At 56.7% G+C, this 10,709-nt stretch overlaps 1 long non-coding RNA gene across 2 annotated transcripts; it reads left to right on the forward strand.

Moving 5' to 3' along the window:
* Window positions 1-294: 294 nt before the first annotated feature.
* Window positions 295-10,423, forward strand: LOC103789682 (uncharacterized). 2 transcript variants are annotated; one of them, XR_008478281.2, is made up of 4 exons: window positions 295-7,735; window positions 8,581-8,680; window positions 9,645-9,789; window positions 10,060-10,423. It is a non-coding gene; the product is annotated as an uncharacterized LOC103789682 (long non-coding RNA). The 2 variants fall into 2 exon arrangements; XR_004737614.3 differs by having other exon boundaries at window positions 7,674-8,262.
* The last annotated feature ends 286 nt before the right edge of the window (window positions 10,424-10,709 follow it).

A 10,709-nucleotide genomic window follows, 5' to 3' on the forward strand; every position in this document is an offset into this window, starting at 1 on the left:
AAAGGTCCCCAGAGACGGAGCAGAAGCCTCTGGGATGCTGCAGACTCGGGGGACCAGGACTGGGGCCCAGAGAAGGCCGCAGGTGCTGGCCGTGCCCTTTATCCTGGGCAGCCTGCCAGGGCTGCACACAGAGCACGGCTCCCGGGAGGTGGAGATGTCTGAGTGGCGGCTCTCATCTCAATGTTGCCAGGTGACCTGCTGGCTGCCGGCACAAAGCATGGTAAACACTCTTTTTTTTTTTTTTTTTTTTTTTTTGGTTACTATTTACTCGTTCAAAAAAATGTGTGAGTTTCTGTCATTTGCAAGAAGTGTGCTAGCTGCCATGAGTCAGCAGGTGGACATAGGTGAGCATGGCCAGACTGTGCCAGGACATGGCGACAGACACGGGAAGGGACGGGTCCCCAGAGAGAGGTGAGATGGTGCCATGTGAGAGAGTTCGGAGTCGTCCTCCAGATGTGCACAAAGGCTTGGGAGGCCCTGCTGTGTGTCAGGTGCTGCGTGAAGGTTGTGGAACAGTGGGAGGGACCTAAGGCACCTTCTCTCGAGGACCGCCTGTTCCAGGTAAGGAGACACGAATGGCACAAACGATAAGAAAAGAAATCCGGTGGTGGAAAAGTGCTGGCAGGAAAGCGGTCTGGAGGGAGCTGCTTCTGGGCATCTCCGTGGGATCTGCCGGGCAGGGACTGAGCACGAACCTGCCCTGAGGACACCAACTGCTCCAGGAGAGGGAAGAGGTGAGTCCCGGCTGGGGGCACTGGCAGGAGGCGGTGCCCACACCTTCCCTCTCTGAATGCTGAGCAGAGGTTCCCAGCAGAAGGGAAAGAAGACCGGAAGCCAAGATTGGGAAGACAAGCCGGTGGGAGTACTGAGCGCCATCAATGTGCATCTGCAGTCTGCTGCCCAGCGCCTGCCTTTCTTTCCGGGGTGCACGTGGAACAGGTGTGGTCTGTCCCAGCTTCACGGCGTTGGGCACCGCCAGGCAAGGATGACGGGGAAAGGGAGGCAGGGACTCGAGCTGCTGGAGCAGGGCTGAGGAGGAAGGAGCTGGGACAGGAAGCGGATGTCAGGAAGGAGTGCCTGTGGGTGAAGGTCCCAGTGGCTCGAGGTTGAGGCATTTCACTTGTGCATCTCACAGCCCAGAGAGGCCAAGCACGGACTGTCGGGGAGAGGGGAGGACCCCCATCTGGGGGTGAGGGCTGAGGAGACACTGGCTCTCTCTGAGGCTTCCGGATGGGTCTCTGTCCATTTCAGCTGCATCTATGGGAACAAGATGAAATGCTCCCTCACTGCTGGTCTTTTCTCATAAAGCAGGTTTTTTTCTAAGTATAAAGATTGGTAGAAAAGGTTCCATAGAAAATCAAGAAAGTGAGCATGTGAAGATGAAGACAGAAAGCACTGGAAATGCTCCTCATCCACCTTTTATTAACAAGGATGAGGCTCCCTGCCTTTCCCAGCTTTTATTAACAAGGATGAGGCATCCTGCCTTTCCCACCTTTTATTAACAAGGATGAGGCATCCTGCCTTTCCCAGCTTTAGGTAGGAAGTGTCTTGCCAGATCACCAAATGCCCGGCGGAACCATAGCTCACGCTGTCTGCCTAGAGTTCCACCCAGCAGCCCCGCACACACGGTGGCATCTAGGGGCTCTTTTCTCTTCATCATGCAGACTGAAGACCCCGTGGAAACAGACCCCACAGCTCAGCCTGAGACTGTGGCCCAGCCTCTCTCACTGCCCCAGCGCCATGCGGACATTTGCCGCTTGATGGACCATTTCTCCACACTGCAGGTGCCTTGTTTTGAGACAGCCCAGCTGTCTGAGAGCCATTGGCATTGAGACTGGATGCCTGGCCAGGTGCCCACAGGCCAGCACTGCCTGAGGAGGAGGGGTCTCTGGAGGCCACAGGCAGAGCCACTGAGATGAATCTTTAGGCAGAGGGCCCCAGATGCCTCCTGGGACCCACTGCCCGGCTGCCAGGCAGGGTCTGGGAGCTACAGACAAGGGATCTGAGTCCCTAGGTTGCCAAGGCAACATGGAAGCCCCTGCCTTTGAGCAGAATGCGGGGCCCTAGGGACGCAGCAGCCCCTGCAGTGCAGCCCGCAAAGGTGTCATTCTTTCTGATCCGGCTCTTGTGGTTTTGGGTGGTATCGTTGTTCGTTTAGGAAGAAAACACATGGGCTGTGTATGGCATGAGCAAGTACAGACGTCACTGGGATCGGCTAATGACAGAGGACTCTAAAGTGACAGGCCGGGTGGCACCAGCACACCACTGTCACGCTGGCATTTCCACTGTGGTCCTTGTTAAGCCAGAAGGAACAAAAGTGTGCTGGGGAAAATAAGGATGGCGGCTTTCTTGTGAAACAGCTGATTTCAAAACTACTGACCACAAGCTGGCATCTGGAATTGGGCAGAGCCTCCTGGGACCAGCTGGACCGGGAAGAAGGCCCAATCAGCCCTTCCTCAGGGCCTGGACTCTCTGGGTCACCCCAAGGCCTGGAAGAAAGTATCCAGATCCTTCTTTGCACAAATGAACTGCAGATTCGAAATCAGCAAGAAGGTTCAGAACCACGGGAGTCTCAGATCCCCAAACCGGCTGGGTTTGCTTCAGTTTTCTCAGAAGCAGCATGTAGGTGCAGAGCTGGTGGGATGGGCCGCCCTGGGTTTCAGGGGTGATCTCCCGACAGCAGAGGTGAGATTTCATAGAATGGAGGGTGTGACATGATCTGTAACGTGGAATCCAGCAGAAGCGCCGGCACTTACAGGAAGAATGGAGGCCCGGGTGTCCCGGCCCACTTCATCATTCCCTATCCTGGAGCAGTCTGCATCCACGGGGAAGGTTCTCACTCAGTCCACACCTGGCAAATCCCATGGAGATGCCAGGCTGATCGTGAAACAAGGGCTGGCTGGAGCTGGCTCCCAGGCCCGGGGCTGGTCAGCAGCAGGGCAGTGGGAAGAAGTGGCCTTTGGACTCCCCTACCTGGCTCATGGCCCAGCTCCAGCTGTCCCTGCTGGGCACTCCTGGTGGTGGTGTCACCAGCCTGGGCCTCCATCTCTTTTTTCTTTTTTTTTTTTTCTGAGAGAGAATCTTGCTCTGTCACCCAGGCTGGAGTACAGTAGCTTACAGGCATGCACCAGCACACCCAGCTAATTTTTGTATTTTTAGTAGAGACAGAGTTTCGCCATGTTGGCCAGGCTGGTCTTGAACTCTTGACCTCAGGTAATCTGCCCACCTCCCAAAGTGCTGGGATGACAGGCATGAGCCGCCACACCCGGCCTTCGTTTCTTTATGGACAATGTGTGGTCCCAGCATCCTGAAGTGGGTGTGAGGCGCGAGTGGGCAGCCTTGGGGTGGGCTCCAGCGCACCTTGCCCCTGCGCTCCTCAGCCGGCCACATGCTACTCTGCTCTCTTCTGCGTGCTTTTTCTTCTTTTTAAACTGGGCTTGATTGGCTTAGGAAGAGACAGGAGACGCCACATACCATGCAGTTAAAAATAAGTCAGATTAAATCAGTAATTAGTCCTGTCCTGGCTTCCTAGGGCTGCTGAAATGCAAACTGGGGGCTTAAAACCATGGCGACTTACTCCCTCCCAGTTCTGGAACCCAGACGCCCAAATGCGTGTTGAAGGGCTGAGCTCCCTGCAGGCTGTGGGGAAGGACCCATCCCACGCCTCTCCTGGCTCCTGGTGGCTTCTGGCCAGCCTTGGTGTCCGGTGGCCTCGTCGCTGTCTCTGACTGCCTCGACGTCTTTACATGGCCTCCTTATAACAACAGCCATTGGAGTGAGGGGCCACTCAAGTCTAGTCTGACTTCATCTCCATTTAACTGATTCTATCTACAAAGGTCTTATTTCCAAATAAGGTCACATTTTGAGCATCCAAGGGGATGTGAGCTTTGGGGAGACTTGATTCCACCAACACCAGCATCGGGGAGGATGGGGCACGGAGATGACGCTAAGGCCCAGGGTGTGCACCCTGGATGGGCTCCCCTGAAATAATGGCGAGGGCAGGCCGGGCTGCTCTGAGGCGTGAGCTGCACGGGACATCTCCCTCGCAGGGGCCGTGGATCGAGGGAGGGTGGGGAGGAGACTGCCCAGAAGGGGAGATACCAGCTAAGTGCTGAGGCTGGTAAGAGGCCTCTAGGAGAAGGGGCAGCTGGGGGGGCAGAGGTGTGGGAGCCACACAGCAGGGAACATGTTCCACCCAGGCTCCTCGCCCTGCCTTCGTCTGGAGTCCCAGACCAGACAACAACACCTGCTCCCCATCTGCCATCTCTGGGGACCCCTCTGGGTTCCCCCACTCATAGAGAATGCCGAGGAGTTCAGGATAGGACAAGTACGTGTCCCTCAAGGCTGCTGTGTTGACGCCCAGTACCTGATGTCTGGGCTCTTCTCTAGACTGGCTGCTCACCCACCTGCTGCCTCCAAAACCAGATAAGAGAAGGTGGGGGAGAGGGTCAGGAGCCTCTCCGGCCCGGGAGCAGAAGCCCCCCGCAGCAGCCTCGGTGTGGGCCTCCTGCAGACTGTGCTGGAGGGGTCGCAGCAGTCCTCACCCAGGGCCGTGCCCTCCCAACAGGAGGCCGCCAGAGGCCCCTGTCCTATGTTTTGGAGCATGGACAGCCAAATTGGTTCATTCAGAACCAACCCGGTCATTTTGGAGGGAATGGGCTGTGCCCCATCCTCCACGCAATACCGGGCCAAGGCTAGCAGGTCTGAGGGTCCCCTGGGAGCTCTCTCCTGCACCCAGCCCCGGCCAGCTCTCCTGCAGGCTCCTCTTCTTAGGTGAGGCTGAGAAGGTGGTTGAAGTGCCAGGGTCCTGTGTGGGTGAAGGTGGCAGCTTCCCAGGGCAGCCAGAGGGCTCAGCTTCCCCCTCGACTTGTTCTCTGTGTGTCTTCACTGACCAGCTTTTCCGGGTATCTGGGCAGAGGGTGAGCAGCTGGAACCGTGAAGGTGTCCACACTTTCAGAGTCAGTCCCCTCCCAGAAGGGGCCAGGGACAGGGCAGGATGGCCGGGCAGTGCGGGAGAGTCTTCCCCTCTGGCCACATTCTCCCCATGCTGGGGAGGGGTGGTCAGAAGCCCACCAAATGGACAGGGAAGTAGGGACAGGTGAGCCAGACTGGATGAGTCTGTCCCTGGAAGCCCCATGACTGCCTCGTCTCCATGCCCTCTAAAATGCCAGATCCACAAAACCACAGTGATGTGCCTCTTCATGGCCACTGTGATGGCTACCATCAAAACACAGCAGAAAATTACAAGTGCCTTCAAGGAAGTGGAGAAGCTAGACCCCTCGTGCATCGTTGGCAGCACTGGGAGTGGTGCAGCCACTGTGGAAAATGGTGAGGGATTCCTCAGACGGCATGGTGATCCACAGGCCGTTCACAGCAGCAGGAGGTGGGACACCCAAGCATCCATCAACAGATGAATGGAGAAACAGAACGTCCCACACAAGGGAATATTACTCAGCCTTAAAAAAGAAGGAAGTTCGGAGGCATGCGCCACACAGAGGAACCTGAAGGACATCACGCTGAGTGAACGAAGCCGGTCCCAACAGGACAAATGCCGTATGGTTCCACATGTACGAGGTCCCTGGAGTACTCAACCCATAGAGGCAGAAAGTAGAGCGGGAGGTGCCGGTGCTGGAGCATGAGTGTGTAACGGGGTCAGAGTTTCAGTTTGGGAAGAGGGAAAAGTTTGGAGCTGGATGGTGTGATGGTTCCCTACAGTGTCAGAGCATTTAATGTCACTAAACTATGGTTTACATTTCATGTTATGTGCATTTACCGCAATAAAACAATTTAAGCCAGGTCCAAGGGTCCAGCAGGAACCAAAAGGACCTCCCAGTAATTCCCTGCCGTGTCCTTAGAAACCCAAGCCCCCTCTGGCATGGAGGGAGGCCTAGCACAAGAGGCTGGCAGTGGGGCGGGCCTTTGCACCCCACCTGCAGCCCTGCCTGGGCACCACATCTGTCAGGGCTACACCAGGTGCCCCCAGAGTTCCGAGTTCTCAAGAGACACTTCAGCTTTCTCATCCCCATAACCTTGTTCCCTTCATTCTGAGTGCCTCCCCTGAACCTGCCACATTCTCCCACTGGGGGCTCTGCTCTCCCCCACCCCAGCCTGATGACGGGTCCTGCTGCTGCCCTGATGCCCTGGCACTTCAGGCATCTGCTAAAAGGGCCCAGAACCAGGAACACAGGGGCTTCTGAGCAAGGCCCAGCTGCTCCTCCAGACCAGGCTTGGGCCCAGCTAAACCACGGAAGCACCCAGCTGCAGGAGGATCAGGGCAGGGGTCGGGCAGTGACAGCCACCCGTTACTTCCTCCTACACTAACCACACCTGAACAAGTGAGCACATTCTCCTGCCAGATACCAGCAGCCAGACACAGCCAGTGCCCCTCCAGCCCAGGAGCACATCTTCCTCAGTCATGCACCTGCACTGCCACACACGTGGTGGTGGACAGACCTGTGTACCAGGGGTGGTGTGTGTCTGTGTGTGCACCAGGGGTGGTGTGTGTATGTGCTTGCTAGGGGTGCTGTGTTTGTGTGGGTGTGTCTGTGTGCCAGGGTGGTGTCTGTGTGTGGGTCTGTGTGTGCCAAGGGTGGTGTGTGTGTGTGTGTGTCTGCATGTGGGTCTGTGTGTGCACTGGGGATGCTGTGTGTATGTGTGTGTGGGTGCATCTGTGTGTGTATGTGTGTGCGCTGGGGGGAGTGTGTGTGGGGATGTCTGTGTATTCTGGGAGCATGTGTGTGTGTGTGTGTCTGCATGTGGGTCTGTGTGTGTCTTTGTGTTTGTGCACTAGGGGTGCTGTGTGTCTGTATGTGTCTGTATGCTGTGTGTCTGTCTCTGCATGTGTCTGTGTGTACACTGGGGATGCTGTGTGTCTATGTGTGTGTGTGCCTGTGTGTGCACCAGGGGCAGTGTGTGTGTCTCTGTGCACTGAGGGTGCTGTGTGTATGCACTGGGGGTGCTATGTCTTTATTTCTGTGTGTCTATGTGTGCGCTGGGGTGGTGTGTTTGTGTGTCTGTGTTTCTGTGTGTGTGCACTGAAGGTGCTGTGTGTGCACACTGGGGACAGTGTGTGTGCCTGTGTGTGTTGGGGTGCTGTGCATGTGTGTGTGGGTGCATCTGTGTGTGTATGTGTGTGCGCTGGGGGGAGTGTGTGGGGGGATGTGTCTGTGTGTGCTTGGGAGTGGTGTGTGTGTGTGTGTGTGTGTGTGTGTCCCACGCTGTGGTCAGCTCTGCCCCTCTGGGAGCTTGCTGGGGCAGAACCCAAGGGCCTCAGCCACTGCTGACAAAGGGGAAATGTCCTTCTTGGGGTCACTGTCAGGACTCCTGACTGCACTGCAGGCACTGATGAGGGGGACACCATTCCTCCCTGGAAGGGTGTGGGGGTCAGTGATCACCGGGAGCTGCCGGATGAGACCTGGAGAGGCAGTGACCGGCCTTGGAGAGCCTGGGCAGGAGAAGCCGGCCATAGCCAGGCTGCCCACCAAGAGCGTCCCAGGGCCTAGGTCCAGGCCAGGGGCAAGTGCACGCAGGAGCAAGGGCCCGATTGGCCACCGCGAGTCATGTGACACCCAGTGAGTGGGCGTGAGCACCGCCCTGACTGGCCGCTGCTGGGCCATGTGACTGCCAGCTGCGAGCCTGATTGGACGTGGTGAGGTCACGGGGCCTGGCTGAGGGGTTGTGGGCGGGCAGCAGCTCCCCGTGCTGGCCGAGGACTGCCATGTTCCCGCAGCCACCGGTGGGGAACTCTTCCCAAAGGGTGCAGGCTCCACGGCCGGCTCCATGGCCAACTCCACGAGGGTCCCAGGCGGAGGGAGGCCTGGGGGGTCCGAGCCTCTCGCAGCCTCCATTGAAGAAGGGCTGGGCTGCCCGGAGCGTCCTGGGGCTAAGGGGGAGCCGGAGCCTGGGCAAAGCCCGGGGGTCCTGCCTGGGGTCGCCCACCTTCCTTCCCCGGCCAAGCTCCCCGCCAGCCCCGCGTGCCCAGGCCTCGGGCCTGGGGAGGGCGACATGATGCACACAGGCCTGGCCCCCCACGCCTCGCAGGACCACGGGGCAGGGAACGCGTCTCACATCTCGGGGACCTCGGGGGCCTGGCCTGGGCTTCTGCCCTTCATCCCCTCCGGGAAGGGGCCGCTCCCTGTCCCCGGGTCTGCCCCATGAGCCGCTCGAAGTGATCTGATGGCGGCTGCAGAAGCCCAGCTTCTCGCCTGAGCCTGCCCCGCCAGCCGCGGGTGACCTGGAGTCAACCTCCCCACCTCCCCGGGTGTAGGTGACCTGGAGTCAACCTCCCCACCTCCCCGGGTGTAGGTGTCCATTCACACTAAGCATTCGCACGCGGCGGGGACGAGGGGAGAAGCAGCAGCGGAGGCAGGAGGAAGACGGGTCCGCAGACAGAGGCATCACCTCTTCCTATGCCCCGGTGGGGGAGACTCCGTGGCTGTGCCACGTCCTGGAGGGTTTTAGAAAGAGGCTGTGTTTGCTTTGCCCCTAGATATCACTTAGAAACACTATGTCCCCTAATTGTTCTGTGGGGGGAGGTTGACTATTTTTACCTTGAGACAGAGTTTGGCTCTTGTTGCCCAGGCTGGAGTGCAGTGGTGCGATCTCTCGGCTCACTGCAACGTCGGTCTCCCCGGTTCAAGTGACTCTCCTGCCTCAGCCTCCCGAGTAGCTGGCATTACAGGTATGCGCCACCACATCCCGCTAATTTTGTATTTTTAGTAGAGGCAGGGTTTCTCCATGTTGGTCAGGCTGGTCTCAAACTCCCGACCTCAGGTGATCCGCCCACCTTGGCCTCTAGACTATAAGCTGGGGTTACAGGCATGAGCCACTGTGCACAGCCTTTTTCTTTTTCCTTTCCTTTTTTTTTTTTTTTGAGATAGAGTTTTGCTCTTATTGCCCTTTTCACTCTTGTTGCCTAGCTGGCCTGGCACAATCTCAGCTCACTTCAACCTCTGCCTCCCGAGTTCAAGCGATTCTCCTGCCTCAGTCTCCCAAAGTGCTGGATTACAGGCCGTGCCACCATACTGGCTAATTTTTGTATTTTTAGTAGAGACGGGGTTTGCCATAGTGGTTAGGCTGGTCTCGAACTCCTGATCTCGGACGATCCACCTGCCCTGGCCTCCTAAAGTACTGAGATTGCAGGTGTGAGCCACCGTGCCCGGTCATGTCCCATAATTGGACCTGCGCTAACAAATTTATATTTTTAAAATATTTTATTCCAGTTTGTAGCAAAGATGGCGCTATGGTTTGAAAGTGTCCCGCAAAGTTCATGTGTTGGAAGCTTGATCCCCAACGTGGAGATGTTGGGAGATGGGGTCTCATGTGACTGGGTCATAGGGGCACGACCCTCACTCACCAGTGGGATGAGGGCAGTTAATGCCATTATCTCAAGAGTGCATTCCTTATAAAAGGAGAAGGTGGCCCCATCTTGCACTTGCTCTCTTTCTCTCTTCCCCCTCTCCTCTCTCTCTCTCTCTCTCTCTATCTCTGTGTGTGTGTGTGTGTGTGTGTATTCTCTCACTTTCTCATTCTGTCTTGCCCTTCTGCCTTCTGCCTTCCACCTTGGGAAGCCACAGCAAGAAGGCCCCGCTCTTGGACTTCCCAGCCGCCGGAGTCATGAGCCAATACATCTCTGTTCATTACAGATTACCCAGACTGAGGTCTTGTTACAGCTGCACAGACCGGACTAAGACAGGGAGCCAGCATCCGACCAGCTCACGGTCTACAGAAAGAGCGTATCTTTTCCCTGACAGTTTCAGCCACGGTCCCAGGGAAGCCCTTCGTTGCCAGGTTTATATCATGTTCAATCTCTAAAGGTGAAGAATGTAGGTCAGCACATCCAAATCATCTGGACTAAGGGCAGGAGGGGATGCTTCCTGGGAGCTGTTACATATGAAGGAGCCACAGACTCATTTGCATGGGCAAAATCAAAAGATGGACCCCCAGTAGGGAAATGCTTTTCTTATTTATTCTGAGAACTCTTTATATATTAAAGGCATGAATCCTCTACATCTTTCTTCCACATGTTCATTCATTACTTGTCTCTGTGGGTTTTTGCAGGAGGCTCATAAACGCTGCCTTGTGAGCGTATCATTCCTGGAGCACACCTGCCATGCAGCATCATTGCATCACAACGCCCACCAGGAGCAGATTGCCAGGCCGCGTTCTCTGGGTGTGAACAACAACAGCAACAAACCTGTGGCTAGTTCTTCAGTCAACAAATTGGTATTCGAAAGGCTGTCATCGCTAGTACGGACGTCATCGGTGAATGAGAAGGCAGAGCCCGCAGCCGCACCTAATAAAAGGCCAGCAGGGAGATACAATCTGCTGTGATTGTGCAATGATGGGACAGAGGCCGGGGGTCACTAGTCCAGGTGCAGTTTTGAGTCCTCACGCAGTCTTTAAAATGTGATAAGGAATGTAACTTTGAACTCAATAACCTTTCCACCACGCTGTGAGCTAAAGGCAAATACAACGGGTGGCCGGCCCCTGCCAGAGACAGGCACTGCGGGCCGCCCTCTCTCCAGGCAGGGCGGGGCACCCTGAGTGCTCAGTGGGCTTCCCAGCCCTCAGTCCCCAGACAGTGAGGGTCCCCGTCCTGCTGGGTGCCCCCCACCCCAGCTCCTGAGCCACATGGTCACGGCTGGGGAAGCACAATCCCAACCCTCAGGAAGGGTTTGTCATCTTGCAACTCAGGACCCCTGGGCCAA

Source organism: Callithrix jacchus, chromosome 21, assembly GCF_049354715.1.
Source record: "Callithrix jacchus isolate 240 chromosome 21, calJac240_pri, whole genome shotgun sequence".
Classification (NCBI taxonomy): domain Eukaryota; kingdom Metazoa; phylum Chordata; class Mammalia; order Primates; family Cebidae; genus Callithrix; species Callithrix jacchus.